This window comes from Falco cherrug, chromosome 6 (genome assembly GCF_023634085.1).
Source record: "Falco cherrug isolate bFalChe1 chromosome 6, bFalChe1.pri, whole genome shotgun sequence".
Lineage (NCBI taxonomy): Eukaryota > Metazoa > Chordata > Aves > Falconiformes > Falconidae > Falco > Falco cherrug.
This window is the reverse complement of record NC_073702.1, coordinates 40,490,121-40,515,442: the sequence shown is the minus strand read 5'-3', so window position 1 is coordinate 40,515,442 and position 25,322 is coordinate 40,490,121. Positions and strand designations below refer to the sequence as shown.

The following is a 25,322-nucleotide window of genomic DNA, read 5'->3' as shown; positions in this document are numbered from 1 at the left end:
ACTGTAATTTCTGCAACGGTCCCTCTTCCTTTTTCTTTTATCTTTTTTCTTTTCATTACACAGAAGAATTGTGAGAAATGTATTCTTATGTCAGTAACATTCAAGAGCTAAAAGAAAAACTGCCAGAGAACCTTAAAAGTCTGACATATTATCATTCAGAGGAGAATTTTCAGTAGAATTATGCTGGAATTTTTCCAATAAATAAATTCTGCAGACTTTAAGGGAGAGCTTTTAGATTAATGGAAATATTACTTAAATTAAAATTCATCCCATTAAGCCATCAATTCCATTGTCATTGCAGCATTATGTGTTTAATGTTAATGACACGCACAAATAAAAAGGAAGAAACCTATTTGTTTTATTGTGCCAAAAGCTATGTATGGTCTGTTATGGGAAGTTAAATACAAGCTGGAGTGGGCACAAGGCAAGATCAACAGAGACATGGTTAAAATGCACTTGCAGAAGGTATATTGCGAGGTACTGTGTACGGAAATGCAAAGAAATATGTTTGGGCTTGTATTTTCAATGAACTGATTTTTTTTTTTTGCTTGATCTCTTAGTGACTTCAGGAGAAGGCCTTCTGCAGCTAACAAGCTCTGTCCCTTTGCGTTTGGACTCTCACAGAGAGGAAAGTGGATCTCAGACTCCAGCTGGGACAGGTCCCAGGCTCGCTCTTCTTGCACCAAGGAAACAGTGGGCAGCTTGGAGGGGAGCTGGCGAATTCAAACCCTGTCTTGAGCTCTCTCACTTCCAACATGACCTCTTGCAAGACTAGGTTTCATGGCACCTGCATCAGGACCTTCTGCTTCCAACCAGGCTGGACAGCTTCAGGGACAGTGCTCTGAGCCTTCTGGAGCCTCCACTTCGAGGGACAAGTGAGTAAGCAAAGGGGAAGAGCTGTCTTCTATGTCGTCTGCCTTTTGGTATGATTTATGCTAGACTAGAAGTGGGGAAGGCAGCAGAGAAGATTTCTGTGTTTTCTGGTGTGTCCCTTGTCAGCAGGTGACAGGGTTCTTGCCTGGGATGGATGGGAGCTTGACTGATCTCCCACTATAGGGGTGTTTGTTTTGCGCCACCCACCGTGGTGCAGGTGTGTGTTCTTGGGGGACATCCCAAGTGTGGGGTCTGCTTCTGGTGCCCTGGGGAGGGTGGATGGAAGAAGCCTGGAGAGGCAGTGGGGCTCCAGCAGACATGGACTGTGTCCCTTTTGGAAAGGGTGGCTCCTAGTAGCAGGGCTGCGGGAAGCAAAGACAAATTGGGCTAGCCCATGTGAGAGCTGCTGCATCACAGCCACTGGTGCTGTGTTACATCCTCACCCCAAGAGTCTGCTTGGCCTTCTCATGACAGCTGTTGTGTTGTGGTGACCAGGATCTCTCAAGGCTCTTCCCCATGTTGCTGTGGAGAGCCCAGCTGTCCTGGCATCCAGATGCAGATAACATCAGGGATTTTCCCTGCATTCTTGTTGGAAAGCAGGTGAGCTGCATAGGAAGGGGACAAGAGTCTAGCATTTAAAGCACCTTTTATAAACACAACCTTCACGAAGTTCAAGTTTAAGGGCTTTACATGGGCTTGAGAAGGATTTGAAGGCAACATCTAAATGTATCTAACTGCAGTGAAGCTATTTAGTGACTCAGTTCAGGCTCCAGCCCATAGGCTGAGGCATGCTATTCAACAGAATAAGCCAGCACAGAGATTGAAAGGTGAGAGGGATCATTGCCCATTGGTATCTTCCGTACCCATGTCAACACCCAAGGTCAGAATAGCTCCAGTAACAGCAATCTAGGTGATAGGTACCTTCCACCTTTCAGAAGACAGACCAGCTGCTGTTATTGCAGATGGAGGAGCTGCATCTCAGGAAACGCTCTGTCCACCCTGTGGAAAGGAGCGAGCAGGTTTATCTGGCTCTCAGGGCAGGGCTCTCCTTGCTGCATTTATCCTTGACTGAAGGTGAAAGGGTCTTTGGGCTGGAGGGCCAGTTCTCAGCAGAAGGCTACAGGTAAGGCCTTATCCTCCCCCAGACCTGGGAAGGTTTGACCTGGAACTTGTTCCAGTGTTCCCAACTTCTTGGTCTGGGCAGCAACTTGTTGGGAAAAGTATTGGATCAGATTTCATACCCCATGGGGCTTGGGAATGTTTGTAGCAAATGGAGAAATGACTCAATTTGAAGCTTGAGGTGAGTTTAAGTGAACAGAAAACCAAAGCAGGTCACTAGCACATCCCTGAGTTTCTCATGCCCTCTTCTCAGGCTTTGCTATGCAAAATGAACAACACTTTCCTTGCTGAGGTTAAGAACGCCTTCCAGGCCAAGTTCCAAGGTCAAGCCACCCATTTGGCCTTCTCCATCTATAAGAATTAACTGTCTTCAGCATGAGTTTGAAACAGTTGAAATGCCTCGTTGTTAGAGCATGTTTTGAGAACAGCTTCAGGAGCCCTGAACAGATCATTACTTGTACAGAGGCAAGGTTGCCAGACATTTAACTGCAATTGCTATTTAGACTCAGTTACCGCAGTGGCTTCCCAGTATTTCTCTTCTCCCCACGTCCCTATCCATACTCCTTCACCACAGAACAAGTATTTTTCACCAGTAGCGCAAGATGTATTTCCCTTGGATTCCCTTGAGTGTTCCTTGCTTGTGGTCAGTAAAAGAGAAGTTCACAGCAAGTCTGAATGCTACATATTGTTACGGCTACTTTTCCATAGCTCCATTTCTCTTTCTGCTGAGGTAGGGGTGGGCTTTCACTCAGGGGCACTCCTGAGTGTCCTTTCATACAGGAACACTCCATGTTCACTGGGTTTTGTTTGTTTGGTTTTTTGGGGTTTTTTTGTTTGTTTTTTTTTTTTACTTTAGCAAAAGTCTAAAGGACCTTCTCCACATTCTTACGAAATTGTTCTTGCTTTCATCTTCACCTTCTGCTCCTCTAGAATCCTCAGACATGGTTCAAGGCGACCTTGTGCCAGCAAACTTCTTCACATCTGGTGCAAACCAGGGACAATTCACTCCCAGAGAAAGAATGGGCAGTTTGTGCATTCCCATCATCACCAAGGATGTCCTGCAATGGAAAATAGTTTCCAAGGCTCCCTTCTCCCACAATAAAATTAGCCTGTGGGCAGATGTACAATCAGAACATCTCTATTTTTCTTGGCCGTGAGCCCTCTGCAGCGAGTATTGTCTTCTTTGGGAAACCAGTGAATTGCTTTGTATTACGCTCCGCTTCCCTGCACTCGGGACTGCTTTGCAGGACCCTGTATGCTTAATGCAGTCCCAGGGTGAATTTAGTTCTTTCCATTTCAGCAGAGTCTTTTCTCCATATGACCCCACCTTTTTGGCAATGGTTGCCATTTGCCACAGCCGTAGCCAAAGGCCTCTTTATAGGCCTGTATTGGTACAGACAGACATTTGAGAAATGGGCATGGCAATTCTTCTTAGGGGAATTCTGAAGAAAATGTTAAATTATCCTGACCTCTGGTCTGTATGATTAGTATATGTGATAACTTCCTACTGTCAGCCAGGTAGATGTATGTAGCAAGGCAGTGTAGGGTGTTAAGATGGCCCTTTTAGCTGTGGGACAACTCATCATTAACAAATGCTCGGTGGTCACGTTGACCTGAGAGCAGGGGCAGACCTTGTGCTTTCCTGGTTTGCCAGGAACACCCGCACAGTTTGAGATCAGGAAAATCTCTCTTGGTGGTCATCCAGAGGTGTGAGGCTAACATCCCATGGGGGAAGAGTTCAGACACCATCCAGTACATCTATACAGCAGTCACTTGTAATCATTGCTAATCTGATCAGAGTAATAAGTAGTTATGGTCTCCTGCATGGATTTATTGGTCTGAGGGGATACCACTGGCAGAGATAAAGCAATGGACAATATTTACCAGAAATAAATGTTGACATTTATGGAAACCTAGAGTGTGTATTCACATCTATTTTGAATGTTTTCATGAGAGCTACCTGGGAAGCCTCTTTTATGGGTATTTTCCTAAAGGGTAATAAGTTTTTCTCTTAAGATAATATTCTAAAGGGATAGATTAAATTAAAGGTTCATTAAAAAACTATTTCTTTTCTCCTGAAAGGTGAATAATGTTTTTCACTTACACTGCTGCAGCCCATCATAATGTGTTTATTTGCATGTGTAATTTGGTTATCTGGTATTACTTCAAACTCAGTATCGTTCATTTCTGATGAGTAAAGAACAATTTGAGCCCTGGTCCATTACATTAATCTCACAAATTAATCCCACTGAATAAAATCTTGCCCCCATTGATGTTGACAGCAAAACTGCCATGGACATTATTGGAGCCAGAGTTTCACCTGCTACTTGTATGCTTAAACACACATCTAAGGGTTTGCAAAGTCCACATTCTACTGAGCTGCTGTATGCCAGGGGCTTGCCTTGTGTTCAGGCAGCAACTCCTTTCCTCCCATAGTGATATGGAGACCCCAGGAGGACAATTCTGTTGAAAAAAATCAAAGAAGTCCTGTTGCAAAAATCCTGACCTGCTTTTCATCTTCCAAGAGTTGAACAGGTCAAAGGAGTGGAATCTAGACTGTCCACACCATTTGCACGTGGTGGTTACTCAGGGTCAGCGTCTCCCTGTGCAGTCAGGCAGGGATTGATTTTTGTTTGTATAGGTCTGTCTTGCAGCAACAGAGAAGGACGTTATAAACATGGGAAAATCTGATGTGGAAAAGCTGGCAAGGGAAACTGTTCAGTCTTTAGGACTAATATATGTGCATGCAACTAATGAACGGTATATTATGCAGCCCAGAAAAAAAAAATATTGAAACATACAAGAAATATGAAGTGAAACATTGGGCTATGGATGGATGGTGCTTCCTGACTTAATAAATATCCTTTCTGGTTGGCTTGGGTTTATTTTATCTCTTTATTTTTCACTCTCACTATTCAGTAGGGGGTTTTGGGTTTCCTAGACTCTGCAGAGGATCAGTCATTTTTTCCCTGTGGCATTCTCAGTGGAACATCTTCATCCTGTGCATATTTACAGATGACTGGGTGCACTGAAGTGCTCTTATTCTTTTTTTTTCCTGAAAAGCTTAGTTTTAGAGAGGAAAATCAGAGGGTCAGCTAACTGAGAAGGTCCCCGTAGGGAACTCCAGGACCTTGCTTTTGTTGAAATTCCTTGGAACTTCATAATGTTAATCTTTTCCACCTGATAAGTTAACCAGATACTAGAGGTCATGGTTAGTTTTTACAAAAAGAAGAAAATGGTTGGTTTCTGGGGGGTTTGGTTGGTTTGTTGGCTATTAATGCAGGATGGGCTTCTTTGCAAAAACATACAAATCCTGACCACAGCCAGAAACAAAGTGCAAGTGACAGTGTCTTTGCACTCAGCTTTCTGCCAGCACTAACTGGCTGTTTGTCTGGATTTCTTTTTTTTTTTAATTTTCTGGGGGTTTTTTGTGTGTGTGTGTCCTGGGCATAAATTCCCAGTTCTTGTTTCCTTTTTTTATGTTCTCTGCTTCCCTGGACTATTGCCACTCTGCTGCAGACACAAAGCAATAAGCAGATAAGCTCTCCCCTTTGCACCTGCATTTACTTGCCTGCCTTTAGAATGGAAGCGGGAAGAGTCCTTCGCAAGGGCTGTGCGTGAAGGACAGCAACTGCATCTAAACGGCAAGAGTCTCTGCGCACAAAGAGGAGATTGTCTTTCCTCCGCTTCCAATAGCACCTGCCTACTCTGCAAATTAATCTTTGGATGCCTGAAGATGGGTACCCAGAAAATGAGGTACAGACAGTGGCAGTGTGTGACAAATTTAGATTAGGAGCAGTCTGTCACAGCCAGAGATGGTATCCATTTCTGAACTCACGGGCAAGAAATACTCATTGACATTAGTGGGAGCACAATGGGGGCCCAGCTCGCCCACAGTTACTATATTAAATGACCTGTAACTCCAAAGGTCTTGGATGAAATTTATTATTCTGCACCCAGCACATCAGTTTGCAGTGACATTTAGATCAAGACAAACTCTGAAGAAGTGATAAGCTAGTGGGAAGGAAGGGAGGAAAAAACCCCAAGAATAAATTTAATCTAGGTAATTTTATTAATGATTTTTCAGTTTAAATACCTGTGGCTAATTTTGTTCCAATCCACAGAAACAGCCCCCTTTTGCAGAAGGAATTGCAGATCCTACAGTGTTTCGAAAACAAACCAGGCACTAGGAAGATTTTATCATGGAAACTGTTTTCATTGTCAAGTAGAGAAATTTCCTCTTATTTCTCATCATTGATACAGGTCTTTGGCTGATCTGCCACGGTTTCCTACTAGTCTGTTGATCTGTTCATGGTGCTAATCAAGAATATTGCCCCTTGTGCTATCTACAGGTACATGTCTGTGTTGACATGTATGTGAAATGGCTTCTTCAAACACTGTTCTATTGCTTCTTCAGTTTGGGAATTAAAATGGAAAACACTTTCACTCCTTAATGTAGAAAGAAGAATGGAAATGTTATTTTAAAATATTTAAAGTGGTTAAAATAGCAATCAGCACAAAGTGAGTTTCGTCCATTTTTTTAAAAGCAGCCCCCCAATGGCAGGTGAATTGCAGGCTGTTGTACCTGGATAGAGTCTCCCTTCACATTTTGATGAGATTTCATGGCTCTTTCATTCATTTATGGTAATGCATCAAATTACGCTTCAAGAAAGTCAGAAATGAGGAAAAGAGATGCCACTTGTTTAAAAGTATTTTGCATAAATACAGTGACTTAATTTGGGGTAATGCCAGAGGTTAATAATGCAGTCTAGAAGTGAATAAAATGCTGGCATATCCTTTGCAAGGTTTTCTTCCATTGTTAGATATCCTTGCTGCCACGGATATGTGCATCTTTGTCTAGCTTTTTCCAGCTGTGTGCTGTAGTACAGAGCAATCATTTTATTTTGGGGGCAGATAGAAGTCCTGAATGTATAGGCCAGTAATTTGTTATACTTAAGAGCCTGATAGAGATTTCTGAATGTTATGTGGCTTTATCAGGACAGGGCAAAGAGATTTGGACAGTCTGATGATCAAAATCAACATGTATAAGAGCACTCATTGTGTAGCATTTTGGTGTTGTTTTCTGGCCTGAATGTAGCTAGCACTTCAGATGTGTCTATAAGTAATAACTAAGACATGCCTTCATAACTGCAGATGGCAACCCTGCAAGGATTGTGCTGCACTTTTGGCAAATGAAGTTTTCTCCGAAAACAGTTGTTTAGAAAAATAATAAATTATTTAACTTGTGCTTCTACAAACTAAGGACTTTGAAACGACTACTTTCTCTTTTCATTTTTGTGCTTTGTTTAGGAGCCTATTTTTTGTGATATTCCTCCTTTTAACTCGGTTTGGTAAGTGTGTTACAATACCCTCCGTTTGACAAGTCTTCTACAGTACCCTTCAGAGAAATGGTGGCTAAAAGGAGCCTGGGAAAGTACTCAGTGCTGTGGGAGTGTTCTTCTTATTTGCTGGGCCTGCTTATCATGAGGAGTCGGGACAACAGGGGAGATTTCTCTTCCCTGGTCCTCTGCTCGCAGGTACTTTGAGAGTGCAGACAGAAGTGCTGCTGAGCCAGAGCAAAACCCCATTGCACAGGGGGGCACTAGGACTGAATCTGTCTATTCCCATGTGAAGATGTGGCCCCAGAAGCCTTGGATCAGCTTTTCAGGGGACAGTGAGATAACAGCTCAGCAGGAGCAATGGTGATGGCCAGGTCTGCAGAGCTGTCACACTCTCCGGTGGCCTGGGAGGTGCACACTCCCTGAGCCCCCACAAAACACTAGACCCAGCCAGGTGGGTTGGGAGGTTGGATGATCAGCATTCATGAAGGCTGGGTGATCAACATTCAAGTGCTGCTGGTGATGAAATGCTGCAACACCTTGAGGTCAGACAGTGACCTTCCAACCAGCAATAAGCTGAAGGTCTTAATGTACCACAACAGGGGGCCAGAGTGCATACCAGTGATTAAAAGCAAGTGTGGCTTGTGGTAGCTCAAAAATGTAACACTCGGCATCTTGCCCCCTCCTGGTAGACCTAGATACTGGGCAGTTTTAACTTGATTTTAATACTGGTATATCTATGAATGAAATTGTAATATTTATGCAGGGTAGTTTTTTAAAAAGCTTACTGGATGTGAAAACAAGTTTGTGTGTTTTCCCTTTTCATGGAAGCAAGCTGAAGGTCAGATTTACAACGTTTCAAGATACATTCTGTGCTCATTTACACAGCTGTAATCTTGAGTTATGCCACCGAGGACAAGCAATTGCTCCAGACTTACAGGGCTATAACTGACAGCAGAATTTAGCTTGGGGTTGCCAAAGCGCGACAGGAAAGAAGCTGTAAGGGTGGAATTTGGTGTTTGTGGAGTAGCTTGTCTATATTCAAAGAATGCAAGAACCCACAGATTTATTAGTAGTGTTTTAGAGCATTATTGAAATTAGGCTTAATTATCTGTGTAATTTACTGGAACCAGCATTTTAGCATTTTTGATCAAGTATATGCCATTAATTTTAAAAAGAGATGTACCAGGCTGCTCTCAAAAAGTGAAATAAGAAGATTTCAAAAGAAAGCCCATAATTTCTAAACTGCATGTTTCAAAAGCTTCGAAGGTTTTCGTTGGTTGGTTCTCTCCCCTCACTTTGCAAACAAACAGCCTGTTCGCAGTTTATTCATATGGAAGAAAGCTCATGTCGCCCCAGAGGGTTATCCCAGCAAGCAGGGAAAGGAAATGCCTCCTCGTTCCCAGGCTTGCCAAGCTCTGCCATCCCTCTCCCTCCCGTCCTCGCTCCAGCCCCACGAATACACCTGGAAACAGTGCTGGCCACCCTTGGAGGAAGGAGCAGAAGACATGGAGCTGTGAGCAGTAACCCACATGCTCCTTTGCAGCGATGAAAGTGCAAGGCTCCTGTTCAGACCTGTACCTTGTCCTCTCCATTCAGACACACTCCACAGGTACCGCTTGGTTTGGAGGTATCAGCCCCATGCCTAAACATCTGTTTCTGCACTGTCTTCTTGCCAGCCCTCTGGTGAGGTGTTGCCTGAGCTCCTGGCAGAGGGACGTTCTTGTGCTGAAAACAGCAGCCGCGCCAAGGTGCAGTGGACCTTGCTTTTCTGCTGGTTTCTGTGGAAACTTTGGAGAAGGTCCTTTAGCCATGGTCATGTATTAAATAGCAATAAAGATGCTTCCCTCTTTCTGAAAGAGTGCTTTGAGGATACAGACATTAATATGTATGAATAGCTTCAATCTTGCATGAACACTGTAATGTTGAGGGCCAGAGGAATGCCAACACAGCCAGGTTATTAGCTGCTGTTTTGCCAAACCTCTGCCCAAGCAAGCCTTTGTTTTCGAGACAGCTGCTGAGTGGTGTTTTTCTGTGGTCAGCACCTCTCTAGTTCAGATTTTCACTTTTTTCCCTGTATACTTTCTCACCCCTGCTTCCTTGTAGGTCTCCAGCAGCACTGAGGTGGTCAGCATGTAATTTTGAGAGGCAAGCAGTAAATACAAAGTATAGGATGTTGTTATGGAAATGTTCTATGTTCTGGCTCCAACGGCAGAGAAACATCAGCTCAGACTTTCCCAGTGAATGATTAACTTTTGTTTGCACAGAGGACAGAGCCACAGTAAGAATGCAATTAATTACACTGGCAGTCCAGCCAGGCCAGCAGTCAGCAGCGCTCTCACTTGCAGCTTCTCGCTCTTCAGGTCTGATTTGAGAGTAACTAATTAAACGCAGGTGCAGGCTAGAAGACTTGTTGAATTAATGCACAGTGTCTTTTTTCCTGTGTTCCCAGGCATTTTGTAGCTCACAAGAAAAGAGCAGGCGCTTGATGCTGCAAATAATAATAGAGTGCTGATGACGGAGGTAATTAATCCTTTATTATTCTGGTGCGATAGGCTGCTGCTAGGGCTGTCATTCAAGTACTTCTCATGCAAAAACATGTCTCAAAGGTGAAAGAACATGGAGTAGGTGAAAAACTGAATCGTGTTTTAATGGACTTTCTGGTGTAATGGGCATAGATATGTCTTCCAAGTTTTTTGGCAAGATTATCAAGACCTGGTAGTTAAAACTCAAGGCTGGACATTCACTGCGTTAAGTCCTGGGTTCTGTCTGACTCACCAAGGCAATTTTAGCTGGCAGGAGCTTGAAGTGAAAAGTCATGCTGGTTCAAATGACACATGGACATGGAAGAGCAATGCAAAGCTATAACTGTGGCTCACTGTGGGTTTTCTTCGCTCTTTTACTGCCTCCTGGACATCCTCTGTTGGCCGCTGTCAGTAACAGGCTACTGACTTCAGCGGATCTTAGATTAATCCCAGCACTGTTCCTCCTGATGGTGCATAAGGGTGACTGTCTTCCAGCGGATGTCTAAGGAGCTGCAAAAATAGAAAATACTATTTTGGTTATTTATTACCAACAATGAATACTGCCAAATGGTGTTTGTTGCTAGTAATTTTCTGTTCCCCAGATAAGGTTCCTTACTGATTCATATCAACCTCCAGGACTCAAATATCTTTCCCGGTTAAAATTAAGGATAAATTATGAAAATGTTGGCCTTCTGCTCTCTCTGTTGTCATCTACTTGCTTGTAATACCCCTTCCTCCCAGACACTGGAAATGTGTGATTTTACGAGATGGCAAGGAGGAAATAACCTTCTGCAGTAGAAGCCCCACAGAGTGCCAGGCACTAGGGGATCAGCCTCTACACAAGGAAAAAACCCAAAACGTAATGTATGTGTTTATTTTAAAGGCAGTAGTGGTTTCTTGCTCTTCTTGTTACTTCATGATGAAAATGGTCCAAAGCTATTAGGAATGTTTATAGTGAGAAAATAATGCCGAGTCTAATCAATGGATTGGGTAGGACAGACCATGTTTTATTCAGTGTGGGAACCAAACACTGCCATATTGTACAGATTTGCTGATCTGGAAGAATTGTACTTGCTTTACGGAATGCAGCTCAAAAGCCGAGCGCATGAATATGACAGAATTTTAAGACAGAAACATTGCTTGGAGAGTTTTCTAAGGGATTGTAATCAACTTACGTAAGTTCAAGAAATCAACAGTAATTTATTATCCTGCCATATTTTCCAGTGGCTTTTGTTTTCCTTGCGTGACAATTCTTAACCCATTAGAGGCAATTTGCATTCAAGTATTTAGATGAGGATTGTACTCTGCTACAGATTTTAACACTTAACTCCATGTTAAGGGAATAGCTGAGGGCAGTTCTTAAGGTGAGGACAATTCTTTTTGATTCTTCTTCTTTTGCTCTTGGCTAGTTTCATGTGGACCTGTGGGAAATTTTATGTGGTAGAATGTTTGTCCTCATTGGGTGCATAAAAAGTTTGAAAAAATGCTTTCCTACCACTGTTTGTATTTTACAACAGCAAGAAACCTCACTGCACTCCTGGATGTGGGTCCTGATGGGAAAGAGCTTGGGGAAGGGTGAGGCCCTAAATTACTGCTCAGGTCACAGGAAATTTAGTTGTAGTGTATGTGTGTGCATAACCATCTGTTGTGCCTGTAACAAGTATGATTTTTTTTTTCTGAAGACCATGCTTCTGAAATTTCCAGGAAGCTGCTCTTTGCTGCTGACAGTTGCTACAGAGGCGATGGCAGCAGTGAGGTGGTTTTTGTTCATGTCTTCTTGTTTTCATTTAATTTCCAGTGTGTCATTTTAGCCAAACATATGCAGTTGCTATTAACATGTTCAAAAGCATGATGCTGGCTAGGCAGCTATTTACGTGACAGTAAATATTTGATGAAGAGTTGTGTTATTTTTAGCCACAATCACAACATCATATTGGGATTTATAGGCCTGAAATATGTCACCTAACACATGACCATTTGTTACCTTTACTGTTTCCTGAGAGTTTCTTTCCATTTTCCTTCATAACTTCAGCTGGAAAGGTGGCGATTCAGAGAGTGTTGGTATGAAGTGTTGCACCTAAGCTACATAGTAGGGGGAAACGTCACGCTTAAAATCCCAGGTCCCATACCGATGGGGAGTGCTGCAGCCACTGAAGCAATAAACCCAGAAAGGCTGTGCAAATACGTGGATGTACAAATGGATCTCAAAGCTGTGATTTTCATATTCCAGCAATCACTGCCGTAGGAGTGCATGACTGACAGCAGAAAGGGCTTAGATTTACTGTAGAGAGATGTAAATTGATAAGCCAGTAGACAGCCATCATTTTTCTTTTATTCTCTCTCTGTATCCCATGTCTTTCTCTGCTGGCATAATCAAAGCTGACATAGTGCATGCTATACCAAGTTATGTTTTTTGTAATTATAAGACAGTACATGAGATGTGAGGGTGTTACTCAGGAAATGGCACAAAGCTCACTGAAATACAGGTTTTCAGAGTGATACTCTGATAATATTGTTTTTCACATAGATTCTTGATACTCAGACACTACATCTGTGTCTTTAAGCTGTCTGGGTGCTTTAAGAAGGGATAAGGACAGTGGAAAAAATGAGAGAGCTTTTCCTTTTACATAGAAGAAAATGTACAAAGTGTGAGATATTAGTTTTCTTTCCCCTCACTTTCAGCTGATTCTGAAGCATTTTGCTGCACCATATATGTTTCTTAAAAAAGGGAATGGGGGGCCAACTTAGGGGGAAGAGGCAAAGAAGTCAGGAAATCAAAACGTAGAGATCATCTGGAAAGACCCATAAGAGCAATCAGCCTTCCCCTTAACACTAACTGGTGTGGCACACCTCTCGTGTCTTGAGGCTGAAGGATCCTTTTCCACTCATCCATCTCATTAGGCTCAATTGCCTCTGACTTGAGCTGCAACATTATTAGATCTAAAAAGAACAGGCTATGAGACACAATAGTGTTGTTATGATGCAGATGCACTTGGAAATCTCATTTTTCCTCAGGTCTGAGAAAGTATGGTAAAATCTGAACACCAATATTGCAGCTCTTTGACCTGAAATACATACACTGAAAATTCAGATCCCATCTGGATTCAGTGAATGTGCAGCTTAGAAGAAGGTAAATGAATGAAGCTTTCCTCACTCTGAAGCTCCAGCAGGGAGGTACTCCAGATCTTCAGGGCAAATCCCACAGCTGTGAGTAATTTTTCATGTACTTTCACTTTAAAATTCTGTAGAATTTTTATTTGTTTAATCAAAAGAGCAAAGAGAAAATAAAATGACATTTGGATTTTTTAATTTAGTCATATTACGTTGAAAATAGTAGAGAAAATGGGATTATTTCACTTGATAAGGAAGAGATTATTACCTTCCATTCAAACACTGTTGTCTTTTTCCATGTCAGCCTCCCTCAGACTCACTTGCATTTCCAGAAACAAACTGAGAAACCTATAGCTATACTTCATGGATGTTTATGTGCAGGCCTTGTCTGCTCACTGGTGCACGGGTTTGCCACATGGGCAGGAAAACATATGTCTGTACAGTACAGATGCGTAGGGGACAGGCCCTTAATGACAGAGCAAGTGGGATGAACTGTATACTTTGCATGTAAAATTTGATAGCGTAGCCTCATATTTAGCCACAATGCAGTTCAAGCACTTCCTCCTGCCTTTGCTAAATGTGAGCTGCCTTCTGTGCTTGTTTCGGTCCCCTCTACAAAGATGGGCAAAACCTCCCTGCATGACAGTGTGGGTTAATTTATTTATTGCTGTGAAGAATGCTATAGAGTCATCAGTAGATACCAAAGCAGAACAAGTCCTTGTTATTTGCACAAAGACTGATATTTCATTGTCCTACAGGCCCCTGCCCCTTTGCCTAAACGGATTCTCACAGACTACACCATTGGCTTTGCTCAGCGGGGCTCAGGCTCATAATATCTTAAGTCTTGCTTTGCCACGCAGTGACCATAAGGTAGAAAGCAAGGTATTTATCTCCCTTTCATCTTTAAAACAGGGATCTTGTTACATCCCATAGCTCCTCTGCTTAAATATAGCTAACAAGTAGTTTCAAAGAGGCAGATTTGATCAATTTTTATTTTTCTTTAAGCAATTAACTCAAGTGCCAAAATTAGGAGCACGTTTGTGCTAAATTGCCTCTGTAGTTGTTGGAGAAAGAGAAATGCTTCTGAAGGGAGATTTAGGTCTTAGAGGCCCTTTGGAAGTGCCTGGTTCCTGACACAGATGGTACCTGATTTCAGCGTCTCAGCTTTAAATCCTTCCAATTAAGCAGGATGAACCATGGTGTTGGGAGCTTGCTGAGAAGATGGAAGGAAAGGAACTGCTGGTCATGCACTCTTGTCAAAAGGCAGCTCCTTGTCTTATGGCAACTTATGGAGTTACAAAAGAAGGAAAGAAGTCCAAATGTTTTTGGCTAGAACTAGTGAATAAAGCAGCATGTTGAACTGCTAGTAACTTAAGTGAGAGTGGTTGTCTGAAATATTCTTAGAGATCAACCCCAACTGACTCACATCAATCCAAGTGCTGTTGAAATCATTCACTTGCATGCATTGATGCATTATTGCTCTTGTTGTAGGACTTTTCAATGGAAACTGGCTTGTTCGGGGATTATGGAGAGCACTTTGCAGAAGGACAGAAATTTCTCAATAATTCTTGCTGTGCAAACATAGCTCCATAAGAGCTGCAAAATGATTTTACACAGGTCACTGAAAAACTTTGCAATTGCTATGCTGACTTGCTATGAGCACAAATTAGTTTCAAACACAGGAAGAAAAGATGCGAAATCTTATTACCAATTTCCGAGGCCATCCAATTCACAGGACACCCATGCCAAAAACGTGTTTACTGGACTATTTTCTTAACAGGATCGTTATGTTTCCTTCAAGGTCGTTCTTAAAGAAAGGTTTTATTTCTTCTCAGTCTTTCTTGTATGTTTCTCTGGCAGGAATAGGCCTTTGGGAGCCTCTTAGGAGCGAAAGTGTAAGAAAAACCATCTTCCAAAGTGTAAGAAAAACCATCTTCCAGAATGTGTGCTGCATGCTTGTTGCTGCATATTCCTTCAGAATTTGCTTTTAAAATGTGTATTGGTTACAAAATAACCCCAAATGAGCCATTATACTCGGGTGTGTAATTATGTATTTAGGACACATACTACACATAGCTTTAAAAGAAATCTGTATGGAAACAAATTGCATTAGATTTACAATAGCTGAAGGTAGTTGAACAGCAACACCTCAAGCCTTTCAAAATACTAATTTACACCATTTTCTGAAGTAATTATCTCCCAAGCCTCAGATTCCAGTTTCAATGCCTTTGCTGCATAGCATCTGTAGAGGTCTCAATATAGCATAAAAGACCTGGACTTGGCTGTATAACAGCCCTGATATAGATTTAGTGCTCCTGCATCATGTACCATCTTGGAGCAGGATTGCTGGCCTTTGGGACAGAGCATAACATGGATCTAACAGTGCATTGAGAGTGAAGATATGTGCCAAGGAGAGAGGCACCCCCAGCTGCAAGGGTAAAACCCAACTTTCTGTCTCCCCAAAGATTAGCGAGGAGCAGGGCTGTAAGTCTTGGATGAATGGTTCTGGGATTTACCTGAGAGATGGGCGTACCTATACATCTGAGAAGATGGAAAGGCCTCTGGCTTCTTGTTTAAGGGATTCAAACTGCCACTGGAGCAGTGTAGCACATCTCCACAGCTTTGACAGTGTTGTACCACATATTCTTCTTCTTTAATTGGTACTTGGCAAAGTACCTGCCTCTTGAGGGGCCAGTCCTTGAAAATAACCATGTGTAACTGAAACGGCAGCAGGCATCTGTAAGGAAGCTGTGCGTCTGCCTGGGTCGATGGTATGAACAATATCAAGTGTGCTTCCCTGCCTTGAGACAGCAGTTCCTGCATTAAATCTACAAAATGCCTTTCTTTGCACAGTACAGTTGGAAATATTAAGTCACGCTTATTAACATTGGCACATATAAAGCAGAGCTGCAGTAAACGAGTTCAGTGTCCTGAGGATTTGAGGGTTGGGGTGTTGTTTTTCCTTTACTGGAGCTGAGCACTCAAGAGACTTTCATTAAACCTGGGTCTTTGCAGCTCCTCATGCTGATTCTGCCACTTATTTATTGTTTGGCCTCAGGCTAGACACTTAACCTCGTGCCGCCCTAATTTCCCCATCTGGAAAATTATATTTACTTACTTCTCCTGAGGATTGTGCAGGGCTTAATGAATGCCTGTAAGGGATTTGGAGATCCTCAGACCTGACATGATGCAGGACTGCAAAAGATTCACTGCACGTGCAAGGATGAGGGAGCGGGTGCCCAGACGGGAGAGTCTGCCTGCGTTCCTGGCCTGGAACGGAGTCCAAAAGTGTAACCAGCAAGGGAGGACCATACTGTCTATTTTTAGATGAACTCCTCTTCCTTGTGGCCTTTTCAGACTTGCTGGGAGAAAAAGGAGGCAAGTGAGTGAAGGGAGGGAAAGGAGGGCAGCCGAGGTTAACTGCTTTCTCCTGTTGGTCCCCTGGATCTTCTTGCCAGTGTGATAACAACTGGATCTCCCAGGAAGGTAATGATCTTCCCGGATACTTCATCTTGCTGCAGGCTATTAGTGAACCCAGGCAGTCCCTTTGCTGCCCATTTCTTTAGCAGGGAAAAATGAATCTCTGACCAAAAAAAAAAAAAAAATCCTCCATATAATTAAGCAGCATTAGAATGAGGCTTGTGCCTTTGCTGATGAACTTCAGTGAAAGCAGATGGTCACAATGGTATTAAAAACTAAAGACTTCAGTCAAGCTTTTAATTGAAAACAATTGGACCCTGCTGGATGGTAATTACCTTGGCTGCTTGCAAATAATATCACAGCACTGCTACCTATGAAGAAAGAACGGAAACTGAGTTAATAAGAACTGCTTGATCTGCATATAATAAACAAGGAGCATCTAAAACTATTTTCTCTGGTAGCTTCTCCCCTGCAAGATGCTTTCAAGTGGTTAGTAGTGTGAAAAGGAACACAAAAGTGGCAGAAATTGAAACATGTGAAGTGTTTGGTGGGTTCAAAACTTGAAGAGCTTGCCTTCCTGTATCTCCCTCCTTTTTTTAACAGCTGAAACCCCAGACAGGTCAGAGAAAAACAGCAAAACAAAATAAAAAGGAAAAGCTCTAGATTATCCAGCATTCCTCCTCTTTTGAATGACAATGATAATGGCAGGCTGCCTTTATCTCATTTTATCTGCTTTCTTCTTCCCTTGTCTGATGGACTGGAAGGCTGGGGCCTTCTAAGCATCCAGAGTTGTTTCCCCTGTTCTTAATTGGATTTTAATGATCATTAACTCAATATACCTCAATCTCTAACAAAGCAAAATGGTACGTGACATATTTTGCAGTGCTTCTTAAAGTGATCTGACAATTTTCTCACTCCTCCCCCTTTTCTGTGCCAGTATCAGGTGAGGTTTCGTGGGCTAGCCTACCTAAAGAGTTCCTAAATCCTGGTGTGTTATGTATTTGTTGACACAACACAACATTAAATACCACATTACAGTTTCTTTCCTGCCAGAGAAAATGACCTGTATTGCTGTGGATGTGTGGGTGGAAAAAACAATCCTAATATTGTCTCTTTCAAACACAGGTCCTGGCTGTGTATAAAATGAACCAAATCTTGTCACCTTTCACATAAACACCATTTTTCTTGTAGTGGTACTCTTGGGCATTGCTTTTTGTCCCCTTATGAGCAGGCAAGATATTCTGCTGCTCCAGAAGACCTCAGAGAGTAGCAGCTGCTGCAGTTTTGCAAAATTAATGAGTAGCTGTGAACTGCTAGTAAAAGTGATGCAATGATTTTCCATAACATATCATTTTAGAAGCAATGACTTTACCCGCTCTTTCTTTTCCTATCCAAATATTTGTCTTTTCAATGCACCAGCCAAGAGTTTGTCTTGTCTTGTCTGGCAGTGTGATGAAATGGACTTTTCCAGTATGTTTCATCTGGATTTGATGATTTAATGCCTGAAGTTAACTTTCATTCACTTAACTTGCCATGATTAACACAGAGAGTGAGGTCCTGGGCTTGTGGAAGTCAGTACAAGTTTGCACACTGTGTTCAGTAGGATTTTGCTTATTTTTATGGAATCAAAATATGCTTAAAGCTTTATTGATGTAATGCTTCTGAAACTGCTGGCTGAGCACAGTCACAAGACATGAGTGTATCTCATAGAATCATTAAAATTGATGGCTTTTTTTGCCCTACCATCTAACCTGGGGTATTCTCATTTGTGCTTAGGACTTCCTGGTAACCTTACCCTTGGCCTTGCCTCTGCTGCTGTGCTCTTGGAGGACAGCTCTGTATTTGATGAGGCAGGTGTCCTGCTCTGTCTCATGGCCCTTATGTTCCACCTGATGGCAGGGTCTGAGCAGAATTGTGCACACAGACTTTCCAGTCCCTCCTTTATCAAAGAACTTGGGACAAGTTTGCAACTAGGAAAGTCCACCTTTCAAAAGTGTCTTACACTAGTGGCTGCGATGATTTTGTCAATTTTATAACAGCTACTTACTTTTAACTCTGCAGAGTATGATCACTTACTGTAATTACTGCTTGCAGTTTCAAGGGAGCTGGTATAGAGTATACTATTTTAAAGGTATAAGTAAGGCATAAGCTCTATTGATCTAAAGTATTCTAAGCGATAAACAGCTGCTGGGTGTGATTAAAGCTGAAGGGAAGCAGAGGCATTTAATCAATCTCCAAAGCTGCTCCACGTATATTACAAAGCAATTGTGATTATTGCTATTATATGACAAGCTATAGCATACTAAAGAAAGAGGGATCATTTTTCTTGGAAGCACTTAGAAGTGTTGTGGTGCTTCTTCTCAGCCTGCCTGATGCTGTCACCTCTGACACTTGGCTAAGTGACAGAGCGTGCTAGCTCAAGCAGACTAATCCTGAAGTGAAAATGCAGGAGCAGGGCCTTTCAGCTCCCCAGAGCCTTCTCTTCCCTGTGCCTAACTGTGGCCGACAGCAAGTGCTTGGGGAAGGAGCAGAAGAAACAGGGCAAGTGTACAATAATGCTGGCCACACCATTACCCTCTCTGATCCTTGGATCCTGCACAGCTCGGGATGTTCTGTGGGATATGTTTGTGCCTGTCTAACAGCCCTGAAGGGACATTTCTTCCATTATTTTGTTTAATTGTTTCTTGAACCTTTGGACAGTCTTGGCCTTCACAACAGCCTGTGATGGTGCACTACACAGTGCTGTCACGTTGCTTTGTAAAACAGTGCTTTTTCGTTCTTGTTTTCCAACTTTCTGCCTGATGATTTCTTTCAGTTCTTTCTCACTCTTGTGTTAAGCAATGGGTAATAGCTGTTCACCTTTTCTATTTCATAAACATAGAGACGTCTGCCTCATCCTGCTCTGTTGTCTCCTTGTTTTCCGAGGCTTATTTAGTCTCACCTTTTCCAAAGCTGACCCATTCCTCTGATCATCCTTGTAATCTCTGCATCTGTCCCTTTCCTCATTTTGCTGCATGCTTTTCGAAAGGGCATAACCAGAATTTCATATATTACTTTAAGATGTGGGTTTTTCTGAGTTTATTATTTCTTCCTTTTTCAGGTGTTCAGTGATCTGTACTTATTACATAGCTTATAAGCAACATGAAGATATGGATATAAGAAGGATTTCTGAAAACTGAGAGCTACATGAAATAATCTTAGGTTTAAAATTTATCTTATGTCGTGTTTAAACTATAAAAATGGAAAGTCTATGAACAGAGTAGGACTTTCCCCTTAGAAAATTTAATATGAAAATAAATTAATAGATAAGTATATTAAAGATAATAAATTAATAGATAAGGTTATTAAACCTTGCCCTTGCTCTATTTGCAACAATGAAGTTATAGCACTTAAGCCTGAAGAGGATAGCATTTACAAAGGCTAACTTTTGCCGAGGGTGTTTTGTGTCAGTCCTCTCAGTTTCTTCAGTCTTTCTCCACTGAACATAGAGAAATATGAACTTCTGTGGGCCATAGTTGAATTGTCTCTCAAAATTCTAAAGTAAAGAATAAAACTTAAATGACTCATCTGATCTTTATTATTCACCTAGGGAGAAACACCAAAAGTAAATGGAGCTTACATAGTGATAAATTAGTTAGGACATTAGGCATAGATAAAGTAGAACGGCATTAAGAAGCAATAGGTTGTGCTTTTCTACCTATATTAATTTAAAATTGACATTGCTCTTCCGTGTTTTATTTCCTTTTGGAAGAAGGTGACTTTCACTGAATCCCTCTAGTCAACCGCAGCTTGCTAGCCAGCCCAAACCAGCCCAAACTGCCAGCTGTTGCTGGAGATGAACTCCTTTGAGTTAACGCTTTGAACTAATTTTGGAAAAGCAAAGGGAGAAGGACAAGCCTCCTGCCATCTTCTGTTTCTCAGTCTGTCTTGCTTTTACTCCTGCCTTTGGTGTAGTACATGCTGTGTAGAGGGATCTCCAAAGATATGTTGTTGGAAGCTTTGCTTTTGCTGAGTGAATCCCATACAAGCAAGTCAGACCCATTTGGTTTAGCAGGCAAATGCAATACATCTCTGCTTTTGTTTCTCTATTATGATAGCTCTTTTGAAACTTTAAAATATTTGAAGCTTCTCATGACCTTCATGTGAAACCCTATGCATGGCCCTAGTGTGCTGGAGGCTGAGCCTGGTGCAGTTATCTTTGTTGCATAAGATTCCTACTGCAACAACCATTAAATCTTCTTTATAGTGGTTTCACATGAGAGTCACAAGTCTTCCGGGAAACTTATCCTGAGTGTCACTTTCTAATGCTATGAGAGTCTTGTGAGTCTTGTGAATGCAGGTTTTTAAGTGAGAGTTTAGACCAGTAAATCAAATTTCAGTTGGGAAATGTTGAGGTCCTCCATGGATGGCTAGAGCTGGAACACTTGCCCTGTGAGGGGAAGGTGTGGGACATAGGCCAGCTCAGCCTGGAGAAGAGAGAGCTGCAGGGAAAACTAACAGCAGCTCAAGTGCTTGACTTCACTTGAGTATCATTGAGTGTGCTAGATGAGTTGGACAGTTGAAACTACAGACCTAGCTGACAGCCGTTTCCCATTGCAAAGTGGACCATAGCAGTCTATTGACAAGAGCCTTGCTTTCCTTAGGATGATTGCATCCTAAGGATTTCCTAAGGATGATTGAGAAGCATTTGCGTTCCTGTGTTGTTCACCCAGTGATGCCAGCAAAAGTCTGGTACGGCTACATAGCAAATCATCCCGAGAACCGGTTCAGGTTAAAAGTAGTCCTTTGTTGTTTGGTTTTAACCTGTTTTTTTGAAGTTGACTTCTCCCGTGGTTCCATGAAAATTCATCTTGGTGCAACTGAGGCATAGTGCAACAGCAGGAACAAGCAACAGGGCATGCTTCAGCTGGTGCTGGGTTTCAAAGAGGCACTTCTCAGACTGTGGCTGTACAGTCAGTTTTTAGGAGCCCCCTGGAAGTAGTTCCCATCTCCATGGCTCCATGAATCTCCAGCTGAAGATGACCACTTGTGAAACCAGATTTCAAGCCAAGTTTGTGGCAAAAATAGACTACAAAGAATGATCAAATCCAAATAAACACTGGTGCACAATACTTCACTTAAGCTGTTTTGCCATTTTTTTGGGTTGCAAACTAACCATTTGTTAATTGGCCCCGTCGTGCATTGCTACTGGGCACTGAGAATCACTGTAGGCCTATGAGATGATCAATGTCTCCTGAGCAGTTCAGGATGGGACCTTGCAGCTTTTCAGGTCCTGGTGCTGTGTTACATTGACTGTGCTGACACTGGCTAGCCTGGCTGCCGTTCTGTGTCCGATTGCCTCAACCTCATTGTCATTTTATACCCAGAGATTGTGTCTGGGCAGAAGGATGTGAAGGAATCACCCCCTTTCAAGAAAATGTGTTTGTGCCAAGGACGACAGGATTTTGAGGAGTGGCAGCTGTCAGCTAACCTCACCTGGAAACAACGTGCGATGCTTTGAGGGAGGTGGGCCTGATCCGGCACCTTACCATTCAACCTTGGCATCGCTTCTGCTGGGATCAGGGTAAATCCTGGCCAAACCAAGACCCACTTTTTTTATGTACCTTTCTAAAAATAATCACTCTTTTCTCCACTATGCATATTTCCACCTTTGTGCTAGTGAAAGCCCTGGATTGTTCCAGGGGATTGCATGGAAAATATCTGTGAGCTTTGGCCATCTCTCTGAAATACTACAGTCGATTTGATGTTTGCTTTGGCGCGTTGCTGTGAAAGATTGTAGAGTGCGTGTGTTTATACGTGTATGGGGAGAGAGGGCTCCTGCTCATTGTGCCTTAGTGAGGCTGCCAGACTGTCTGGCCCCATCTATTCTTCTGTAAGTGAAAAGGGCCTCACAGCACTTGCTGCGTGCTTGGACCAGGGCTCAGCTAGGCACTATACTTGGAAACCGTTCTGTCAGCTTGAAAAATTACCTTTCTGCCTGAAAATTGTTTACTCCCCACTGTTATAAGTAACATGTAAGATTACTTGTCAGTGGAGAAATTTCTTCTTATCCCCTTTGTTTCCTCTGCATACTGGGCAACTTTGTATACAGTACATTTTGGTGGCCCTCTTGTTCCAGGCAGACAGTTGCTCTTTAGGAACAGAGATCTTCCATACAGAAGAATGAGAAGTAACATGTGAAAATTGTTGGTAAGATGCAGGCCTGGCTGAAAGACCTAGACATCATTCTTGGCAAAGGATTTATTTTCCTCCTGTAGCTCATTGCTTTCTGAAGAAAGATGAGACAGGCTTTCAGGTGGAAGGTGTTTCTGTCCAGACTAGGATTTCTCTGCTCTGTGTAGAGCTGAAAAAAGCTGAAAGCTCCCACAGCACCCTTTGGGAAGACGAAGGATGACTCCAGCAGCCCATCGGTGAATTTTCCTGCCTGTAAGAAAACTCGTTCTAACATTTAATGAAATGTGTGAGCTCCTGCTGAAACATCATGGGCTGCAGAACCTGCACTTAACTAGTAATTATAAAGTACTTTGATATTGAACTTGGAGTCTGAACAACACTTAATAGAGCTCAGGTCTCCTTTCCTTTTTCTAGTGGCAACAAGCATTTACCTAAGATTCCCACTAAACGCACATTGATGGGAATTGCCAGGTACCTGGACCCAATCTGTAGCCCACCTAGCCTAAAGTCCTGTCTGTAGTTGCACTAAGTATCTGGAGGAAGATGCAAATATTGCTGGAATGGATGATTACAAACAACCTGCAAACATACTTGTCCACTGCTTCCTTGAGAGCCCTGTCTTAGCTTTTGTTTCAAGCAGCGGCTCTATTAATTTCAGCAGGGGAGGTACAGTAACTGATGCTTAACAATTAATTTTTTTTTGTTTCACCTGTCAAGGTTTGCTGGCCAATTTTGCTGTACAAAATCTGTAAGTAGGGAACATCGACGTATTCTTTTGTACTGAAGACATGAAGGAATTAAATGATTCAAGATTGTAAAGCCTTCATGAATAATTTAGGCTCTGTTTCCAACAAATATTCACTTTGCTACATATGCACTGATAACTGGGCTCAGCCATTTGTGGTATCAGCAACCGTGCCAAACCCCCATGAGCCAAAGGAAATAGGCTTTTATTCAGTGTCAGCCATCAATCTGTTTCCAGTCTTGAGGACATACTCTTGTCAGTTAGGGGCTTTTGTTTGAGAAACCTGGTCTGTTAACTGGCAAGAAAAATGGATGGGCCCAGACACGTTGCCTTTATGACCTCCTCTACAATAGGTTCTGCAGCCCAGCCAGCCTTGCTCTTCTCACTGCAGTGCTTCATGTTGCTCTTGTGAATATATATCGCTGCACATCTTAGGCCAATGTGCACAGTCATTCATTTTTTCCTGCTAAACTGACTGAACTGCCTGAGAGAAATGGCAAGAGATTTCTCAAGCCAAACCAGTCAGTGAGCTTCTCTGGGTCTTGGCCTGATGGTTTTGAGGGATCTTCTTGGTGTTATAAAGATTGAAGAAAGCCTGGGAATTTATATTTGAGAAGTAGCCTACGCCGGATTCTCTTAATCCTGCTGCTGCTGCAGTGTGAGACCTTTAGGCAAGGATTTTCCCAATTGAAGCTTTTTAGGTTGGGCTTTTTTATTGTTGTTGTTGGTTTTAGGTTTTTGGGGGATTTTTTTGGTGGGTTTTGGTTTTGTTTTTTTTTTAATATATGGAAATACTAAAAGCAAGCCCACTGTTCTTGCAGACATGTAAGCAAGCTTGCTTCATCAAGAAAGCACATTACAAACACTCTGTCTAGTGCAAGCGGATCCTCTAACTCAAGCGCTGAATACTCCATGCTTCAAAGCATTGACCACCCAGCTAGCATCAACAACCAGCAAGGTAAGGAATGGCCCGCAGACCCTCATTTTTCACTAGTGCTGAGATTAAACATTTGTTTCCTCTTCTTAAACCACTGTGTCTGAGTTCAAAATGGCACTGTGTCTGCATGCATCCCCTCTGCCAGGGCACAGGCACATGCTTCCGTAAAACTTGTCAGAGGTAAGGTGCTGCTGAGAGCTATGCATCATCAAGTGCAACCCTATGCATTCGTAAAGATTAATGAATTGGGAGGAAAAGCGCTTTTGCTGTGCTGCTGCTATTTCAATATGAAAGTGATACCCTGAAATGCTCTGTTCTACTTCAGTAGCTCTAAGAGGAGCCTTTCTCCAGAGGGTTTCAGTACCCAAATTAATTGAAGTAACTCCAAAGGGCTCTTTTAAATCTAATTCCCTCCCCCATGTTTGCAGTCTCTTCTTCCCCCTGCCCCCCCATGTTTGCAGTCTCTTCTTCCCCCTGCGCCCCCATGTTTGCAGTCTTTGCAGTCTCTTCCCCCCCGCCCCCTCCATGTCTACACCCTCTTCTGAACAAAAAGCTTTAAAATGCTTTTCTGGAAAGGACTAGAATGTAATTCAGATGAAGTTAATGTGAAGGCAAGGTTGATAGCTCATGTCCCTGAAGCCACTGGCAGTGGTTGAGCACCAGCGAGTGTGAGACAGGAGTTCAAACACAACTGTGAAACTCGTGAGTGAACTGAACAAAGAGAGGGCTGGAGGCTGGGGATCACTGCTCCCCCTCCTCCCTGTGTGGCTTTCTCAGCTTACGCTGAACCCTTTGATCACTGTCCAGCGCAGGGTTACAAGGCAGCCTGGGCCAGGGCCAGGGATGTATACACGGGTGGAGGCTGCTGTAACCTGCGGGTGGAGGCTGCTGTAATCTGCTCTTGATCCACCCTGTACCCTTATTTCCATAAACACTGATGCACATCACAGTGGGGTGCATCACTGCCGGTGCTCCTTCAGCTGAAACACAGGACTGTCCCTGCCAAGCACAGCTCCTTTTTCCAGAAAACTCTCTGATAACAACATTTCAGACAAATATGCCTGTATTTTGTAACCACC

At 42.6% G+C, this 25,322-nt stretch overlaps 1 long non-coding RNA gene across 3 annotated transcripts in view; it reads left to right on the top strand.

Moving 5' to 3' along the window:
- The first annotated feature begins 355 nt into the window (after positions 1–355).
- Positions 356–25,322, top strand: part of LOC114016898 (uncharacterized) — a 32,113-nt gene continuing 7,146 nt past the window's right edge. For 2 of the 3 annotated variants that reach the window (XR_003561664.2, XR_003561663.2), the window contains exons 1-3: positions 373–465; positions 561–875; positions 24,128–24,264. This is a non-coding gene — a long non-coding RNA (uncharacterized LOC114016898). Of the gene's footprint in view, positions 478–560; positions 876–24,127; positions 24,265–25,322 lie in introns of all 3 variants that reach the window. The other variant, XR_008732991.1, reaches the window with a different exon arrangement.